This window comes from Thunnus albacares, chromosome 20 (assembly GCF_914725855.1).
Source record: "Thunnus albacares chromosome 20, fThuAlb1.1, whole genome shotgun sequence".
Taxonomy (NCBI): domain Eukaryota; kingdom Metazoa; phylum Chordata; class Actinopteri; order Scombriformes; family Scombridae; genus Thunnus; species Thunnus albacares.
Genome location: NC_058125.1, coordinates 16,201,166 through 16,220,787, shown reverse-complemented (window position 1 = coordinate 16,220,787; position 19,622 = coordinate 16,201,166). Strand labels below are relative to the sequence as shown.

The following is a 19,622-nucleotide window of genomic DNA, read 5'->3' as shown; positions in this document are numbered from 1 at the left end:
TGGAGCCAAAGGAAACCGTTTTTTTTTTTTTTTTTGAATGAATGAAAATATATCAACTGACAAATCTGAGAGAAAGCAGAAGGATAATATAAATAAAACATGTTAAGAACATCAAAGACAATTCAACAATTCTTACTTTGTAAGATGGGATATTGCAAGGTTTTCTAAAAAACCTCAAATTTGTTCATCTTGTCATTTCTGCTTACATTAAAGCTGCTATAATAAATATTTTTATATTAAGAATGGACAACATGACTGTATGTGAAACGAGTCGCTCATAGTGACGACACCACAAAGAATTGTCACCCGACTCCACAGTTCTCCTCAGCTCTATGAAGCATTATAACATTTTTCAAATTATTTTGGTTCAGCCCCACTCCCCTCATAGCATCATTTTCAGTCACAGCAAAAGCTTTTAGCGAAAAAGCTCAAAAAACTGATTGCACACTACCTGCTCTGCATCTAATAGGAGACCTAGCAAGTACATTTAAACGGGACATATTATGCTTTTTGTGATTTTCTGTTATTTATGTACTGTTATGATGATATATGCTAAACATGGTCCAAGTTCTAAAGCTCCCTGCAAGTCAAGAGCCAGGGCTTCAACGTCATCCATGCTCATATTTTGGCTCAAACAAGTATAGATGTATTTGAAAAGTTGACATTTTGACTAAAGAACAAGAAAAAGTAGTGAAATCCTACTACAATAGTTTGTTGCATGGTTTGTTGACATAATCTCCCGAGGGGCAGCTTCCAAGACCTGGCCAATCAGAACAGAGTGGGCTCCTCAGGAGGGGGCCTTAAAGAGACAGGAGCTAAAACGGCCTGTTTAAGACAGAGGCTGAACAGAGAGGCTGCATAAAAGGTCAGTATGAGTTAAATAAGGAGTTTTTTTAAAACTGTAAATCATGCAAAGATGTTCCAGTAGAACCTCAGATTAAACATATAGACCTGTAAATGGGCATAATATGTCACCTTTAAGTAAGACACAATGAGACTCACTTGTCAGATGTCAAAGCCAACCACTCTAACACCTTCTCTTTGACATCATTTTACTGTCTTGTCTATACTGTGTTTCCTTCATGTCATAATGAAAAGATGGATTTTTCTCACTTCTCATGCAGAGAGCACATCCTCGCATTTCAGAGAAATTCAGGAGGCCAAGCTCAACTCACTGTCACTGTCCAAGTTATTATCAGAGAGAATGAAGAAACCATTTTTCTGCAGAAAGCGAAATTCTCACAGTGATATATCAAGATCTTGGAATTGGGAAAAGATTGTCTGTCAGTGAAATATGTGATAGTGTTTCAAACTTGAAGGGGCTCCTGGGAGCAGCAGAAGACAATGTAAATGACGTATTATATCTGATGACCTGAGCCACAACCATGATTCTGACTTAAGAACAATAAAGATGAGTGAAACATTATACACATGTTTTGTTTAGACATGTACTGTAGAAGATATGATTTCATAGATATACAGATGCTAAGATAAGAACCAAACCTTCAAACAGGGACACCATTAAATAGCTCAATAACAGCTCTGACTCAGTAAATATGTATGTCTGGCATGTCCAAGGGCTGGAGAGGAGGGGAATTAATTCTTTCAAAATAAATTATGAAGGGGATAGACTCACAGCTGTCTTCAGGATGATGATAACACCCTAAAATATTTGTATTATTATGTGATTGGATCATTTGGAACAATTTGTCTTCTTAAATCAAATTTTCATGTGAATATCCCTGAGAGACAAATGTTGCAAGTTGGTTTGGGAGTGTGTTTAAATTTCAAACAAATTCAAAGTTGTATTAATCAATATTTTTTATATTACCTAAAATTAAGATGTTAAGATGTGTCTAAAATTTGACCTTTCACACATGTGGTGATCTCTACAAATGGTCACTTGTACTAATAAACTCAAATTCACCCAATTCTGTAACTCTATGGTGCTTTTTAGCGTCTTTTAGCTCATTGTTTTGGTTTTGCTGCATATGTACTGTATGAGTCTCTATTAGCACTCTCTTCAATACATTTTCCAGCCAGAGCAAGTAGCTATTTTCAGTAAACAAGTCACTGTACGCTAACTTCCCAGGACCAAAGAACAGAGAGAAAAAGCAAGCAACTACGGTAGCAGCTATGCAGCTAGATAGCAGTTAGATATTTTTCTTGGAGACCCAACCACAGCTAAAGAGACTGTGAATTTTAAAATTATTTTTACTAATGCTAAAATTAAATTTGTTCAAGTGAATTCTAATGCTTTGCCATGCCTGCCAAATACAGAAATATACAATTACTTGCTAACACATCAGCCATGGCGACTCTTAAAGGTGATACACAGTATGTTAGAGCTGTGTATTCATTGGCTTGTTTTTGAGTTTTTCTGCCCCCTTGTGGCTAAAACGGATTAATGTAGCTTTAAGAAATCGCATCACTTGGCTGCTAACTCATTGGTGTTCATTAACAATGAGTTCAAGTACTAATATGGGGCACTAAACATTTTAATTATGGTATGTTTACATCAGCATGTATACATCTGATGACACCCCGACTAGACTGACATTAGACATTAGTTGCATCTTATGAAGGCAAGACTGAGGCACTTTATTTGTGACTCATGTTTAGCTTGTGGTCAAACAACAGGAACTAGTATGATTCTATCTGGTCCCTTCAGCAAAACTCTTCGTGCCTTGCCATGCTCGGACATCTCTTCCACAGACATGTGGCTGAGGAGAGAGTGGGCTGTCTGACAAAACACAAAGAACAAGCACTTCTCCAGCTGCCCGGTTCCCATGTGAGAGTGATGAGAACACACAGAGGTTTAGTCAGAGCTCGCTGGAGATGAGCAGCATGGAGGTAGGCCAAGGAGATGTCAAGTGTTCCCTTACAAGAAGCCTTACACACAGTGGGATCCTTCAGTAGCATTTTATTAGGGTTCTTGTATATATATGTATCAGCTAGGAGGTAACCAGTGAGTAATCTGGAGGGTTTTGTGAAAATACGGAATTGATGACAATGGCAAACACAAAGCTCACTTGAGGTGAGGTGAGGAGCACAGCTATTATTTACTTTACGGGATGACTGTGGGGATTTCAATGTCAGATATGATGAAAGCATAAACTCGCTTCCTCTGCAAAATGCTGAACCAGCCAAGCAATGACTGAAAGGGACTAGTTTCCTTTTCTGTGAGGGAAAACAATGTATAATTTCTATGCTAGCTTACTAAACATTAACAAAACATAATGTAACTATTACATGTAACTCAATTCCCATGATCATCGAGAACAACATGCATTAAGTTGGCCTTGAAAGAGTCTGCCATCAGTTTTCAAATGTCAGATGGTAAAATCAAATTAAGCTGCTTTGTCAGACTTCCCCCTACAAACCGCCAACATGTATGTCTCACATCACCTGAAAAATCATGACCAACACAATTTAATTACAACTAAAAAAAAAGTGTAAACATCACTCTCTTTCATCCCTTTATGTATGTGGACAAGAAGACAATGTGTTAAGAGGAAATAAATCTGCCTTGACAGCCACATCAAAGGGTGCAGTGAGGGGCTTACTGCTACTTAAGGCACAGGAATGCTGTTGCTAAGCATCAGTCCAAAACCTATCAGCCCTTTAAGGACTTTACTATTTTTGAGAGGGGGGCTGAGCAGGCTACTAGAGGCCAGAAACTTCACTCTGACACCACTATGAGAATTCATAAATCCTCAACACAGCAAAATCTGACACATGAGTGATTCTAACATAACACAGAATCCAATCATTCAGCTCTTTTTTGGGCTAGTTCATTACCACTTAACAGGGGCTTTTGATCTCTGAATCTTTACTCATAAATAAGTAACTATTTGTTGTCTATGAACTTCCTCTGCCCTTCTAAGGAGGACGTGCTTGTTGATGAATTAGGACATGCTCTACTGCGTAAAGGCTATGAGTCAGTGCTAGCCTCCACCTTCCTGTGAATAAATTCAATTCCCTCATCTTGCCCGGGTAAGGTACTAAATCACTGGCAGCGTCTTGGAGCGGCGGGGTGTCATTGGATGGCTGGGTAGCCAGCCTGTTATAATTCTGTCCATCAACCTAATTCATTATTTCAGCAGCTGCACATTTCTACTCTGAATTAGAGGAAGTGACAAGTTTGAGTTCAGTTCAAAGGAGAAAGCTTTTAAGTAAGACTTTGGCAAATGATCTAGACTAGCATGTCAACCACGCCCTGTCATTCACCACTTTGACGTGTAGTAAATTTTTAGGTCAGGGAAAGGGAACAAACTGAAGAACCACAAGTCTCACTTGCAGGAAATAGAAGCGATAGGTGACCTCTCACTAACTTGTAATCCACAGAGTATTAGTCATAACAACAGTGGATAAATCCCTTTGAGAGAGTTGAGCCGTCTAAGCATGGCATGGGGCTGCCTGGCCAACAAATCTCCTTTTTTTTATCTCATCGTTGAGATGAAAGAGAAATGGTGCTGCGGATTACAGAGAACAATCATGCATTATAAGCAAAAAAGAAAAAATACAGAATCGGCTTTGTGAGAGGCCACTCATTACCAATTATCCACTATTTCTGACAGCCAGAAAAAATTACCCAGCATCGCCTGAGACAGTCTATCAGTGTCCGTATCCAGCAACAGCACTGTGTAGCTGTTCTATTTGGACTCACATCTTGTTCACAAAAAGCACTAAATGTAGAGTAATTTGTCTTGTTGACTTTGATGTTACAAAGAAAGTTTTTTAGTGTGTCATCTGTGTAAGATTTTTGAGTTATATTTTCTTTTTCAGTATGCACTCACTCTTGTAGGGCTTGCTGAGATAATTAGGCAATGAATTGGTTGGTTAACAGGAAAAAGATCAACAACTCTTTTGATACTTGCTTGTTAATTTTTCATATATCAAGCAATAAGACTCAGAGTTTACAGCCATGCTAGCCCTAGCTCTGTGAGGTTGCTTTTGCTGATACTACTAAACACTAACATGCTCACAATGACAATGCTAACATCTTAGCTTGTTAGCATGCTTACATTTCCTGATTAGCACTAAACAGAATGTGCAGCTGAGGCTGATGGGAATATTATAACTTTTGCAGGTACGGTATTTGGGCATAAACCAAACTATTGGACAAATAATAATTTTGACCATATCAAATTTCATGGCAATCCATCCAATAGTTGTTGAGATGTTTCAGTTTGGATAACAGTGATGAGCCAATCAACTGACTGACTGACAGACAACTTTGCCATCCATAGCACTGCTAGCATAGCTTTTAACACCAAACATTCTCTGGTTTCTGCCTCTAAAATATAATGTTTGTAAATTAGTTGGACAAAATCAATTTGAGGCTCCTTGGGCTCCTTATGATACACCTTTTTTCACTATTTCCGATCCAATGAAAATAATTATTAACTTTGTAGCCCTAGTTGATACTAATTTTAAGCTTTATTTGTAGGCTTATGAAACCCAAATATGTTTCATAAACTACTACAATGTTGCTTATATAAGTCATTACAGCATAACCAGATAAAAGTATTTAAATAACAACGCTGCTGCATTTTCAATACTGTTGTTCTTTGTTTATTTATTGACTCTATTGACTCATACCATGGCATTGAGTGGGTGGAAGCTTCTCCCTTTATTGTAATCAGCTTTCATTCCAGCCCTTTTGATCCATTGGTTTCTTTTGTGCGACACACCTCATCACCTTTATTTTCTGCCATAATTGCATGGGAAAGATCTCCCCTTTGATACTGTCTGCATGCCAAATCACTATCGGGGAAAGAGTGTCGAAAAGTGCCATGTGCGCTGTCTGCTGGGAGAAAAAAAGAGCTCATACACCTGTGGAAGACAAACAGGGTTTTCAGAGATATGACATATCTATCATCCCGGCGCAGGATATGAACTGTTCTGTCATCTTAATGGTGAAGGGGGCTTTGCATAGTGGAACAGTAGGTGCTGAGAGACATGTGTTGCACATGGTGAACTGTCTGGCAGCTGGCATTCCCAGGTCTGCACCCCCCCACTCAACCTCTTCCAGGCCCCTGTCTCATCTCCTGGCTCTAATCTGCAGACACAGTCCTCTCCTGCAGGCTCATCACCGGGCTGCTGAGTGGAGCTGAACAGGATCCTCTGCTCCCCCTCAGGCCTCCTCCTCGTCCCCTTTAACATCACTACAACATCAACACCCACCCTACACAAGTGTCAGGTGAAGTACCCCACTGGCTCCTGCTAACACAGCTATTTTAAAAGGGAATTTAAAAAAAATCTTAGACTTAAATCAGCTTCAAAGAAATGCATAAACAAAAAAAGGTCTAAAAACAAAGACCAGATATGTCATAATGAGGCTGAGGAATAGGTTTTGAAAACAGGTCATCTCATCCAGAATAATTTATGAGTGATTGGTATTGATCAATAACCTGCTATGTGACATAATTATCCCATTTATATCACTCTTATTTACTTGCCGAGTTATGTCAAAAGGCCTAAATAATTCTATTTAGACGTGTTGCTTATCAGGAATATATTTTGTAAACATTTATCTTAAATTATGTACTGAATCAACGCTCAAAAGTCTGCAAAGAAAAAAAAAAAAAATCCTGCATTGCATCTCCCCGCACAGAAAGGCAGTCGCAGCCTTACCACATAGCAGCAAGATAAGCAGGGTGGATTCTACTGAGAGAATCTGTTATCAGGGATGGTGCTATGCACTGACATTAAGGATAATCATATCTATCAGCGCGCTGCCAAACATCCCCAAGTGAGCCTGGTGGAGAACAAAGCCTGCATCGTCTCTCGAAGCTAAGGTTACAGGCGGATGATGATGTACTTGTCACTGGGGTGCAAATGATCCACTGCCCAGCCAGCTCCAAGTGCAACGAATAGAATCCACACAAAGATATGGATATCAGCTGAACAGTTTAGATATCTGCTCATTCCTCTGCTTGATAGTTACAGCTGGCTTGCTTGTTACAGTCCTGAACCAGGAAACTGTATGGGCACTCCAGTAGCATATAATGAGCTGTCTGTAGATAAAATTGAAAAAGAAGTGTTGGAGGGAGAAAAGGAAGTTGGATAATGCTATCCTTCATCGCCTCAGCAGACACACCTGTCTGGGCGAGGTCTCCTCAAAGTCACTGTTTGTTCTGGATTATCGCTCTCTTGTTACACACAAGATTTGAATATCATCTTTTGTACATGATTAGAGTGATGTCTGTGTTATTCATACTCACCTTAGAATAAGGGAGGGCAGAAATTTCAGTTACACAAAGCAAAACATATTTTGCAAAAGTTCTATGAAAGTAGAAACAAAGAGTGTTGTGAAGGAAATAGAAATGAGTGTCTGTGTTGAAACTGTGAAACGTTGCAAAGGATTATCTGTTTTTCAGACCTAATATACCACTAAGACCATAGGCTAGCTATTATAGCTGCACTCTGAGTATCTCATTACTGACGACGCACAAAAACCAAAGCATAAAAAAAGCAAAAAAAAAGCAGGATGAGTAGCGTGTTTTGGCAGCCGTGTCAATTGCTTCAAGTAAGTGCATATCCCACGTTTTGTTCAAGGCCATGAGAAAACCAAAACAAAAAGAGTTGGCAGGACAATTTGAATCTGACAAAGTAGTTGAGGATGAGTCAGTGAATGAATCACTCTCAATATCACAGACCAAAGCACAGCGTTTGGAGAGAAACCCACCCTGAGCAGGGAAGAGCTCCATTGGCAGTGATAAATTGCCTTTCTGTGCAGTTTCTTCCACATGGTTCACATCAATATCCCATTCATTATGATGTATCGACTCCCATCACAAGTATCTTCAATGTATATTTTAGGACATTTCCAGCTGATTTAACTTTTTTTGGGGCCAAATCAGGAATGTGAGAAAACAAAATATCCACTATTACTGAATATTTATTCGTTTGAATTGCAAAAACATTCTGTATATTTTAGTTTACTTTTTTTTTTGCTTTGAAATATTTTATTGACAACTAGGAGGCAAGAATCATCAAAACAAACACTCAGAAACACAGCTCTATGAGCTTATAAAGTTGTTACAGCTAACATGTTAGCAACCAGATTTCTATTTTCACACTTGGCACACACGAAAGCTACAGTATCTTATCATCCCACTTGAGCGGTAGCCAAGCTTATGAATGGTAGTCCAATATTCACTACTTTTAGTTTAGATTTGGTCTACACCAACTCCTAAGAAACATATCTAACTCTTTAGCTGTTAGATGATCAACTTTGTCTACCAGACACATGTATACTTTGCCAATTTTCTGTTTTGTGTTGGCACAGCGTAGACTCTCTCTAAGCTCTAAATTAGTTTCCAATTTTGCTGAAAATAGCACCCAAAGATTAGAGCCTTTTTTCCTTTCTTTCTTTTTTTTGGAAGGTTTTGCTTTATTTTTTTTTTTCTTGGTTTTGTTTTAAGTGCTTCAGTTTGTCAAAATATTTTGTTCATATGTAACGAAAACTGTAACTATAGGGATTAATATTTCAACATTTAGGGATATATACTTATTTACTTTCTTGTCCAAGAGTGAGATGAAAAGATCAGTATCAGTATAGGCCTAGCTATATGATATATGCCTGGCTTAGCAAACAGATAACTTGGCTCTTTACATTTTAAACAAATGATATACATCATGTCAAAAAGAACTTAAGAGTTTTTGGTTGTTGTATGTTTTTAAACTTTGGACAGAGGCAGGCTAGCAGTTTCCCACCTACCTTCACTCTCTATGCGAAGCTAGATCTAGCTAGTGTTACGTTTTGCCCTGCTTCCTAGCTCATGTTTTCATTGTTTCATGTCAGTCATTCATTGTTTCCTGTTTTATTTTGAAATACTCCCCTCATTTCAGATACTTCACTTCCTGCCCTTGTGCGTTTCCCACCTGTGTGATTGTCTACCCCACCCTGATTTGTTTCACCTGTCCCTCACTATCCTTCCCTCCCTAATGTATTTAGCCTGTGTGTTCCCCTTTCTCAGTGCCAGTTTGTCTTAATATCTCTGTTTCTAGAGTTCTAGCCATTTTTATAGTGTTTAGCTTTCCTGGTAGTTTTGATCCCTGCTTTGTTTTTTCCTGGATCTTGCCTTTGCCTCCTCCTTTTCAAATTTTGTTTGACTTATCTCATGACTGACTTCCTGTGTACCGAACTTTGCATGTAAAGACTGTTTTTGATCAAGATTCCTGTTTCTGAGTCGTGCGCTTGAGTCCAATTATCTGTTGCACCAGTCGTTACAGCTACCTAACTATCTATTATGATAGTCAATTATGCATTTTATTTGTGCTGCCAGAAAAACCAAAACAATGAGCCAAAAGAGGTTAAAAGCTGCACTGAGCTGCACAAGTGGTTGTTGATTCTCAGTGGGACCTGTAATATGAGTTATTATCACAAATATTGCTTTATGGTGCTTTGATTGAAATATTGCGGGTGAAAACTAACTGATTAAACAACTGTTATGACCCTGTATAAACAAACCCGTGTTTCATGTCTTTATCAGCTGCCACCTAGAGCCAGTCACACAACCAGAGCAACCTCACATGACCTCCGACGGTCACCCCACACACACACACACACACATACACACACACTCACAGAGTCAAGGTGTGGGCAGACAAAATGGGTGTGGAGTGCTCAAAGCCAGACGAGGCAGCTCGTCTTGCTTGCAGAGAGAAACAACTATCAGTAGGATCACTCCACTTCACTCCACATGCTGGAGTCTAAACAAGTCTCTGTTTTCATTTCCATAAAGCCGGGCTCTGTCTTTTGTTCTGACGGAGATAAGATGTATAAATTATGAGCAGCTGACAAAGTATACTGGGGCGCCTCGGGCAGCTCATCAGTCATGCTCGGCCTGTCAGCAGGTAACTGATGGGGGCCCTACAGGCACAAAGCCCCCTTTTAAGCAAAGGAGGGGGAGGCAGAGGAATTAAAGCTGTTGTTGGCGTCTCGAGCACAACAGCTGACTCATATTTAACAGTCTCTTTAAAGGAGTGAGGCAGACGCCAAAACCTTCAAGCTTCAGAGTGTGTTTTGTAGCTCTCTCCTCAGGAGTGTGTGTCTCGCTGTTGTGCTCTGTCGGCATTATACAATGGCCTTCATGCAGGAGGTAGGCACACAGAGAAAGTCGCCTTAAGAGACCACCCAAGAGGAGCATGAGAGGGGTGCTAAAGAAGCTGTACAACTGTAATAATCTTCAGCTTTGTCAAAACTACCAAATATATATAATCCTCTCTATGTATCTACAGAGAATTCAGCTAAACTCCTTGACATTGTACCTAATAATGGTACAACCATAATGGATCACTGAGTTTCATTACAGTACTAAAGCCCAACCTAACCTGTAAAAGAAGAGGATCTGATTTACTGGTGCTTTTATGCACTGTGTGTACTTGAGAGATAATCGTAATGAGACAGTGTGCTCGGCTGAAGATGACAGGTAAGAATTGATGTTTCTTCCTGCAGCCATGTGGGTGGGAATGAGTGGGCTTTATTTCAGTCGGCACCGCAGCTCTTATCTTCCGCGGTCACTGTCGCTTTCTGTCTTGTGGACTCTAATCTAACCAGGTGGATGTGCAGAATATAACACAAGAGACAAAGTCAACTTTCTGACCAGCACTGCCCAGAGTATAACAAAAGTGCTGGTCTGTGTTTACTGTGAGGACCAATTAGTTCTGCTATTTTTTCTTGCATTTCTGTGTGTAGGCATGAGGTGCTAAAAGTCTGAATATTAAGAAAGGGTAGTTTGGCTATGAGATCTTATTTGTTTCAAGTAGATATAATGTCCTATGTAAAAAATGATTTCTATTCCACTTAACGTGAACATTTTTACTAGAAAACTGCTGTGGGAAACAAAGCTCTTTTGCAAGAAAAGGGGCAGTGAGTTCAGCTGGTTTATGTGCCCTCATCATATTTCTGCAAACCAATCTCCACGGCTGTCTGATGTCTGGAAGGACATAAAGTATCACACCTTCATTTGGGTCAGACAGGTACTTTACTGTATCAAATGATTGGGAGTGTAAAATTCTCTGAATAGAGTCTGATACCAGAAAAGGAAAGACACCACTGCCGCTCAGGAGATGTAAAATAATACAGCTTATCTCTGATGCCCAGGAGAAAGAGACGTGTCCACCGTTGCCAAATAATGGCATACTTCCATATGAGTCATTTAAAATGACTGTTAAAGCTTAAAAATATATTTTGTTCTGACATCCAGAACATCCCAATATTTATTTGAAGTCCTTGCCTTATTCAAAGAAAAGAAAAAAGTCTAGGAATTTGCAGTTGCAAGAATTGATGCAATCTTTGTGAGATCTTGCATTTTTTTTTGCAAAAAATGGTCAAAGTGGAGTGGATTTCACCAATCGCCATTTTTTTTCCACATAAAACTTATCCAATAGAGACAACTTTTACGAGCCAAGGTCAAATAAAAGTCAAGCCTCAATCTCCACTTCTTCAATTAACTATTTTAAAGCTGCACTAACCACCACCTTTATATGAGCAATGGGTCAAATGACTACAATATGAGTAACATGATTGGGCTTGCTGATAGTGACTACCCCACAAAGGATTATCACATCATTCTGTAGTTCCCCTCAGATCTATAAAACTTTTTCGCATTTGTCTTTCTGTAGCAACATCATCTCCAGCTGCAGCAAAGAAGCTCTACATAAACCCACTGTACACTACCTGTCCAGCACCAAACAGCAGACAGACCAAGAGAATGACTATTGGACTTTATTTATCAGGTGGACACAAACCATCACTAATCTGATACTTAAAACTAACCTTTTGGTTTATGGAGCATGCTGGCAATGCTACATTTTTAAAGCATGAAATGCGTTTAACTTCCTGGCAACTGTATCTATCGGCACAGACTACTATCAATAGAAATACCCTATGAACAAGGCAATCCTCAATAACTCATTTTTACTCACTGGAATTTATTATAAGCTGTATTTATTAATTTAGCAGACAGTTCAATCAATCTCAATTCTTTTCATATTTGAGCACGATTTTCTTACAAAGCTACTAGGCCACAATAGCCACTAAAAATCCTCATGCTGAATGTGTAATTTTTTAATTTAGAGTTGATATTTTTGGAAGATCTTCTCAGCTAAAGTTGTCTCCTGACCTCTCCACTGACCAGACTATGACCCTAGGAGGAGTGTCGTCTGAAGGCCACAGTGCATGTGCACACCTGCGTCTGTGTCTACATGTGAGAAAGTGCACGTGTTTGTGTGTGTACACTTCTGTGAATACTGGGTCATCCAGGTAGACGGCTCAGATAAGCGACCAAAGTGAGAGACAGATGGCCGATGGGAAACCAACTCCAATAACAAAGAACTTCAATACAAATGGTCAATACTTCAATCAGGAAGGGCTAATTATAACTCACGGGCTGATCTTGATTGATCGCTCAAGAGCACAATTACCAAACTGTCCACATTAAACTGATGTATGAGTGTTTTAGGTATTACAGCTCCTGAAGGTTTAATACGTTTCTCATTAGAACAGTGTACGGCAAATGTCCTTCCTGTGCCTGATTTAAAGGTGACACTGAGGGGCAGAAAAACATGAAAGTGAACTGAAAGAACACTTAGACTATGACAAGAACATGCTCGCTTCAGTACATGCGCTTGCTTTGAGTGTTGCGGAAAAAGACTAAAGGTCATTTGTGTCCTTTCATCACAAAGGTGGAAAAACAGTCGTCATTCTGTCAGACATGCATTGTGGCGTCTTCTCAAGACAACAGCGTCGTTAAAACAACCTTGTAGAAGGATGTGTGACCCTAAGCAGCTTAACACGGCATCACAATGTGTAAAAATGACTTTTAATTAATACTGAGGATAGCATACACTTATTGTTCTTCATATCATAGTGACATGCTTGAGAAAATGTATTTTTGCACAGAATCTGCATGATTATAGATTGGTTACTGAAGCGTAGTGAGTATTTGAAGACGACATCCAAGCTTTTTTGAGCCTAAGAACTGAGTATATTCAAATTCATGTGCATCTGTGAGCATTATATGTATGGATTATTGTTATATAATAATACATAACAAGGTCAGATGCCTAAAAATAACACAGGTTTATGTTTAAATGACAAAGACCTCTAGCAGCTGTGTTAATTATGACTCTTGCCTGTAAGAAGCAAAGGCAAATGTAGCGCAACGTTCTTATCGAGCCACAAAGTCAGCATATGGAGGAGGCTGGGGTGGATGGATCAGTCAACAAAGTCGTAGTTACTTTGACCCAAACCTTGATCTTTCTCTAAACCTGTTTTGAAAGTGTTTTTTTGTAGCTAAAGCTCACCAAACCTTAACCAGTGTCCAATCAGAAAATGCTCATATGAATCATTTTTGTAAAGATGATTTCTTACTGTTTTGTAAGACGATGACAAACAAAGTCGTCCTGCAGGCAGGGGTGTCAAATTGAAGAAAGTGATTATACAGGTCTTTGTTGTTTGTTGTTTTGTTTCATCAAATTTCCAGACAATGGACCATAACATGAAACTGTATATAGTGCTATCACAATTACAAAATGACCTATACAGTGATAGATTTCATCCACGTTTGTACAAGAAAAAGAGAGAGCGAGAAAAGAACAGAGGGAAACTGCTATGAAAACAGAAAGGGAAAGAAAGTGAGTATGTGCCTGTGTGAGTTTGTACCAAAGCACCCACTCTATTCAGATCCAGCCCAAAAGAGTTGTCTCAGTAACAACAATAGTGGGTAACATGATCTTTCATTACACATTGTGTAAACAGTGTAACCTATCAGTGCTGTCAATCAAGATGATTGATTGTGGCCTGTCACAGGAGAAGAGTGACATGTCAGGGAAAAAAAAAGTTTTTTTCTAACAAAGTGCAGTGCATTCAGGCTGCCACAGAAAGTGGTGATTAATGTGTTCTCACTGGGTAATCCCACACCCCTAGCTAATGAAGGAGGAATCTATCATCCACACTGTGGTGGCAGATGTCGCGAGGACAGCAATCCAAGTGCCTGGGAACAATTTACTTTCTTTTCTCTAATTGTTCCTGAAAAGTGTGACAGGTTTGGAGAAAAACACTTGAGTCGACAGCTCCTCGGGGCAGACACAACAACGTACAATGATCGCCACTTCAGCATACAAACCAACCATTTTCCACCTGAAAGTATCACTTACTGCGGACTGGAACCACTCAAAAAGATAAGAAAAGCCATCAGACCATTTTCTACAGCTAAAAGATGTTCTATTATTATTACTCTATGCTGCAAAAATGGTCTGAGAGGCAGCGAAAGAAGAAAGCTACTAAAATAAACTTTTCATGCACTGCTTTGCGCTGTATAAACTAACTGTATACATCCTTCATGCTAACAAGAGAAAGTGCACAGAGTTCATAAACAACACATCTGTGCTTCATTAAGCTGGCTACACCTTATAATCAAGAGCAAGGCAAGAAATTAAACAGCAATTAGAGAAAAAGGGGTTGAAGCTAAGGGATCATCATTCACGTCCCTAAAGAATACCATGTCTTACAAAACAGCCAGAAGTGAAACATCAGCCAGAGGAAAAACTGTTTGGGATTTACTGTTGTTTGCAAAGCTGTTATTTTCTATTGGTTACTTCACTTTTTATGAGTTATTAGAGGCAACAGAGAAAAAACATTTCAACATTTAATCTCAACATGTCATTTTAGAGCGTTCATTAATAACACAGTTAGGTAGACTAGAACGTCTTTCATGTCTTTCATGTTTGGGAACATAAGCTGCTATTAGCACAAAAGGGGAAAGCAGCAAAGTCCAAATGTGTCACAGCTGTCTGTCCTCACATCATTTAATTTAATCTGGTTTCATGCCTGTTCACATTACTGGCCTGATAAAACAGCAACACTTTCAAACATCTGCTTGCTCGGGGAGCCTGTTGATTATTCATTCAGCTGGAGGTCAGATGGCACTCGGCTCACACAGCCTCACACCCGAGCTAATAAATCAATTTCTGGAGCAATTATGAGTAATCGCATGTGCTTTAAAGTTTAACAGTCTGCTTTACCAGGTGCAGTTTTACGTGAATTATGCGAACAAGTTGAGTCATCGCTCTAATTGCGCTTGTTTTTGTGAATGATGACCTAAGTATGACCTCCACACATACAGTACACTCCTCCTCTGGCGCTTTACATAGAAACATGTGGAGCTAGATTAAAAAGGATCAAGCTGCAGTCAGTGTGGAATTCACACATACACTTAAGAGGAAACACCCCATCAGGTATTCTGCTGACTTGATAAAATGATTTAATATGTGTTGATGTGTGTGTGTGATGTGTTTAATATGTGTGTTCTGTTCTACAAGGTGTTTTCCTGACTTACCATGAGGCTCAGTGTTGGACCGCCTGTATGGATCAGTAGGCATCACGTAAAGGCTTGAAACCTGGTGATCTGGGCCAAAATACTACAAACACTTTTAATATCTGTCAATCAATTTTAAGGTATTTTTGAAAAACGTATTATAATTAATTTTTACCAGAAAGGGGCTGTAATGAAACAGCTCTAGCGAAACATTAGCCAACTCATTTTGGACTTGGGACCGCCGACTCTGTTAAGACAGTTTTCTGCTTGTCAGTGGTACAAATTTATGTGTCAGTTAAACATTTTGTATACCTGCTTATCCTGTTGCACAGCCTGTCCCAGCATGCTTTGGATGAGACGTGGGGGTACACCCAAGCCAGGTCGCCAGTCTGTCGCCGAGCTAAAACACACAGACAAACACAGTCACACCTACAAGATATTTACAGTCACTAATTTACCTGACGTGCCTGACGCTGTATTGTGGGAACCAGAGCATCAGGGTTAATTAACTAATGACTGAAACTGAACAGCAAAGAACTGATACAGTTTAACAGTCTGCTGCGCCCAGGCCTCGTTTCTTCTTGTACTTTTGTGGAGGGACAGAATTGCCAATGGGTTGCCACTAGCAATGAATTTCTAAGAGGATAACATAAATTCATGTGCCTCCAAAATCCTTTTGTTTTGGAAACCCAAAACAAAGTTTCCCTTTCATCAAAGTCGACTGTGCAGTAAAATCCAAATTATTTACATATTTCTCACTCTAAAAGTAGAAAAAATGAGACGTTTCAGCAAAAACTTGTGTAAACTGTTGTGTAAGGGACATTAAGTTTGGAAATACAGTTTACCATAGATTTGTTAGACAGGAAAAATTACTGTGAGCAGTTCAATAAACAAAGAAAGGAAAATCCTTTAGTGCCAGTGATGACAAAGATGAATCCTACAGTAAGCGTCAGATACACTACAAGCTGCTCAAACAGTAAAGAGAGAATAAAGATGATGATGTAGTGGGTAGTTGGCTGTGAACATGGCTAACACCCAGCTGTTATCATAACCAAAACAACTGGAAACACTGTCCTGGTGATCTCATCGAGGTCCAGTCAGATCAACATTGGTGTTTAGATTAAGCATCAAAGAGCTGCCACAAAGACTGAGTACCTGGCAGAGGTGCTGAACTGTGGGCTTGTTGTTTGAACAGAGAGAGCAGATCGAGGTCAATAACTAACTTCAAATAGCTGAAAGACCTTCAGTACTGGCAGGTGGCTGCTCACAGCATTATAGGTCAGATAGAGTCTGAAATGCTGCCAATTCAAAACTGATGTGAGTTTCATTTGTATAACTATCTTGTATGGCTGTATTTACAAATAGTATCTGACTGAGATCCGGTGGTGATTCACACTTTGCTACAGCATAAAGAGGACTGGCAGTTGGTGTTTGTTTCTGTAGCTTAACCTTGTCCAGCCTCCTCACTTTGGTGTAACAAAGAGATTAACAAAATACATATTTCACAGGGTGACTTACTGTAGCTACAGCAGTTAAAATCACAGAGCTACCTCTCTGTATGTGAATATACAACTGATGTCTGTATCTTCTCATGCATGTTGTATTGTACAAAGACATTGTATGCTCCTTAAGCAGGGCTTTTCAAGATGTGCACAGCCAAACAAGTGCATTCATAATTACTGTAGGGTTGAGTTTTAGTAGTCAGTTCCAGGTTGGTCTACCTCTTTGTTCCAGACTGAAATATTTCAACAGGTTTTGGATGGATTGCCTTTAAATTCTACAGAGACATTCATGGTCCCCAGAGGATGAATCCTATTGACTTTGGTGATCCCCTGACTTTTCCTCTAGTGCCAGCATGAGGTTGGCAAGTTGTGGTTTTGACAACTATTGGAATTGCCTAGAAATCATGTACAAAGATTCATATCTTATCTTACATCCCCCTGAAGATGAATTGCAATAACTTTGGTGATATCTTAACTCTTCCTGCAGCGCCACCAACAGGTCAAAAATGTGTTTTTGTTGTTGTTCCATATTTTACTTTTTGACCATATTTCTGCAAATCTAACAACATTCCCATTATTCTCAACTGTACTTTGTGTTTAGTGCCACTGAGCAAATATCAACATGCTAATATAAACTAAGGTTGTGAAAATGGTGAGCATCTTACCTTCTAAACATCAGCATGTTAACATTGCAATTGTGAGCATCTTAGCATGATGTTAGCATCTAGCACAAAGCACCATTTTGCTAAGTAGCTACAGCCTCAGAGTCGCTGGCATAGCTATAGTTAGAACAATGCTAGTTAGTTAGAGCAATGCTTATGCTAGTATAGCTCTGAATACAAAGATATAAAAATAAGTATGAAACTGTTTTCCTTTATCTTCTACAACTGGCGTGTGTAACTGATGATGTAAAACAAACACATGCTAACTCAGAATCAGTTAGACTCAGACTAACTGAACAGGGCAGAGCACCTCAGTTGTTCCAAAGTGTGAGTACACTTCACTAAAGTCTATGAAGAAACTCACCAAACCCACATTTATCTAGCATGCATGAAGTCAAACACAAAACTTGCTGCATTTTTGTGACATTGAGTGAATCATTTTAATCTCCCTACCAGCTGATCTGTGAGCAGCATGATGCTAAAGCAGCAACTTATTAGCTGATGTTGGCTACAGTAAATGATAAAGTACAATTTAAATGATTTCCACCACATCATGTTTATTTCAACTTCTATGGCTACTGCAGCTCCAGCTTAGGCCTCCCAGCAAGGACCAAATACAATTTTTCCCTCAGAGCAAAAGGACAAATTAGTCAGGACAAGGTCAAACAATGCCACAGAGCAGTGACACAATATAAACAAACGATTCCCTAAGAGGATTGGACAGAATTCAGATTTGAGAAGCAAGTTTGGCCCTTGATTTACATTTAATAAAATGCTATTGAATTCAATTGCTATACAGTAACTTCTCTAGGCAGCGCAGAATGCAACAAACACCAATGAACAATGATTCAAAGCCCAATTCTCTCAGATGTGCCCCATTAGCATCTACTAATGACTAATGGAAGAGAAAATGGTAATGTAAATCAATCAAATCCTAAGTTTTTTTGACAGGAGCAGTGGTCCTCCTCATACAAGGTCAACCCAAGGTAAAACTGCATAGCCTGAACCTAATTAAGCAATTACAAGCTCCATGTATGTGCTTTGTCGCTCCAATGTGAAATACTGTCAAGTGGAAGAACGCTGTGCAGACTGGACGGATGCTGTCTACTTTGATGTAGGCTTATGCATATGAAATGAGGTCAGATCCTGGTCATTAAAAAGAACTCCTTTACACGGGATATCACGCTACGAGAGGCAATTTCTTCAAAGGGCTTTTACTTAGGAGATTTGTAAAGGATTATGACAGGAAGGCATGTATAAACAAAGCAATGTGAGAAGAAAAGGAAAATGGGTCAGATAATGCCCTCTGTCACAGTTATTACATATCTCAATTATTCAGGCTGAGGAGAATGCTAGAAGTTACAGTGATCATTTGCCTGAGCAAGAATGCAGGACCAGTCCCACAGCCTGTCTGCTCTCATGTCATTTTGAATTTCTTCAATGATATTTTTAACTTAGTTGATATTGTTTCAGTTTGCTTGCAGTTTTTGCTCTGCTGTCAACAAAGAAGCAGCCTTTAGTCCCTCTGAGGATCAAAATCCTATTGCTAAAGTGCTTATGCTACAAGGGAAATATAATGAGGGGAACGAGCTGGAAACAAGCAAGTTGAGCAAGTAATATTATGCAAATGAACTGTCCAGAAAGCTGAAAGACACCACAAAACTAGAAAGATAATATACAATATAATACTGCATTGTTAATACAAGCCAAGAGTACCTCTTACATTATTTCCTTGCTGTAAACATAAATCAAGATGTAAGACCACAGGAACCACAAGAATGTGTTCACTCATCTGTTATTTGGTTCAGAGGTTAAAAAAAAAAAAAAGTACTGTAAGTAAGTAGATTTACTCAAATACTGTACTTAAATACAGTTTTAAGGTACTTGTACTTTATTTGAGTATTTCTATTTTATGCTGCTTTATACCTTTGCTCAACTACATTTCATTGTCATATTGTACTTTACTTGACTGTATTTACCTGACAGCTACACTGTAGTTATTTAGCAGATTTTACAAATAAAACCAGTTATCAGCTGATAAAATATGATTTATTGTCATGCATAGAAAGATAATTACATTTTGTAGACTTTCCTCTGAACTTTAACTTGAGTACATTTTTGAATGC

At 39.1% G+C, this 19,622-nt stretch overlaps 1 long non-coding RNA gene across 2 annotated transcripts in view; it reads right to left on the bottom strand.

The window, feature by feature from the left end:
- LOC122970758 overlaps nt 1–19,622 on the bottom strand; it is a 155,077-nt gene that overhangs the window by 21,613 nt on the left and 113,842 nt on the right. For both annotated transcript variants that reach the window (XR_006399320.1, XR_006399321.1), the window contains exon 4: nt 15,645–15,732. This is a non-coding gene — a long non-coding RNA (uncharacterized LOC122970758). The remainder of the gene's footprint in view (nt 1–15,644; nt 15,733–19,622) is intronic.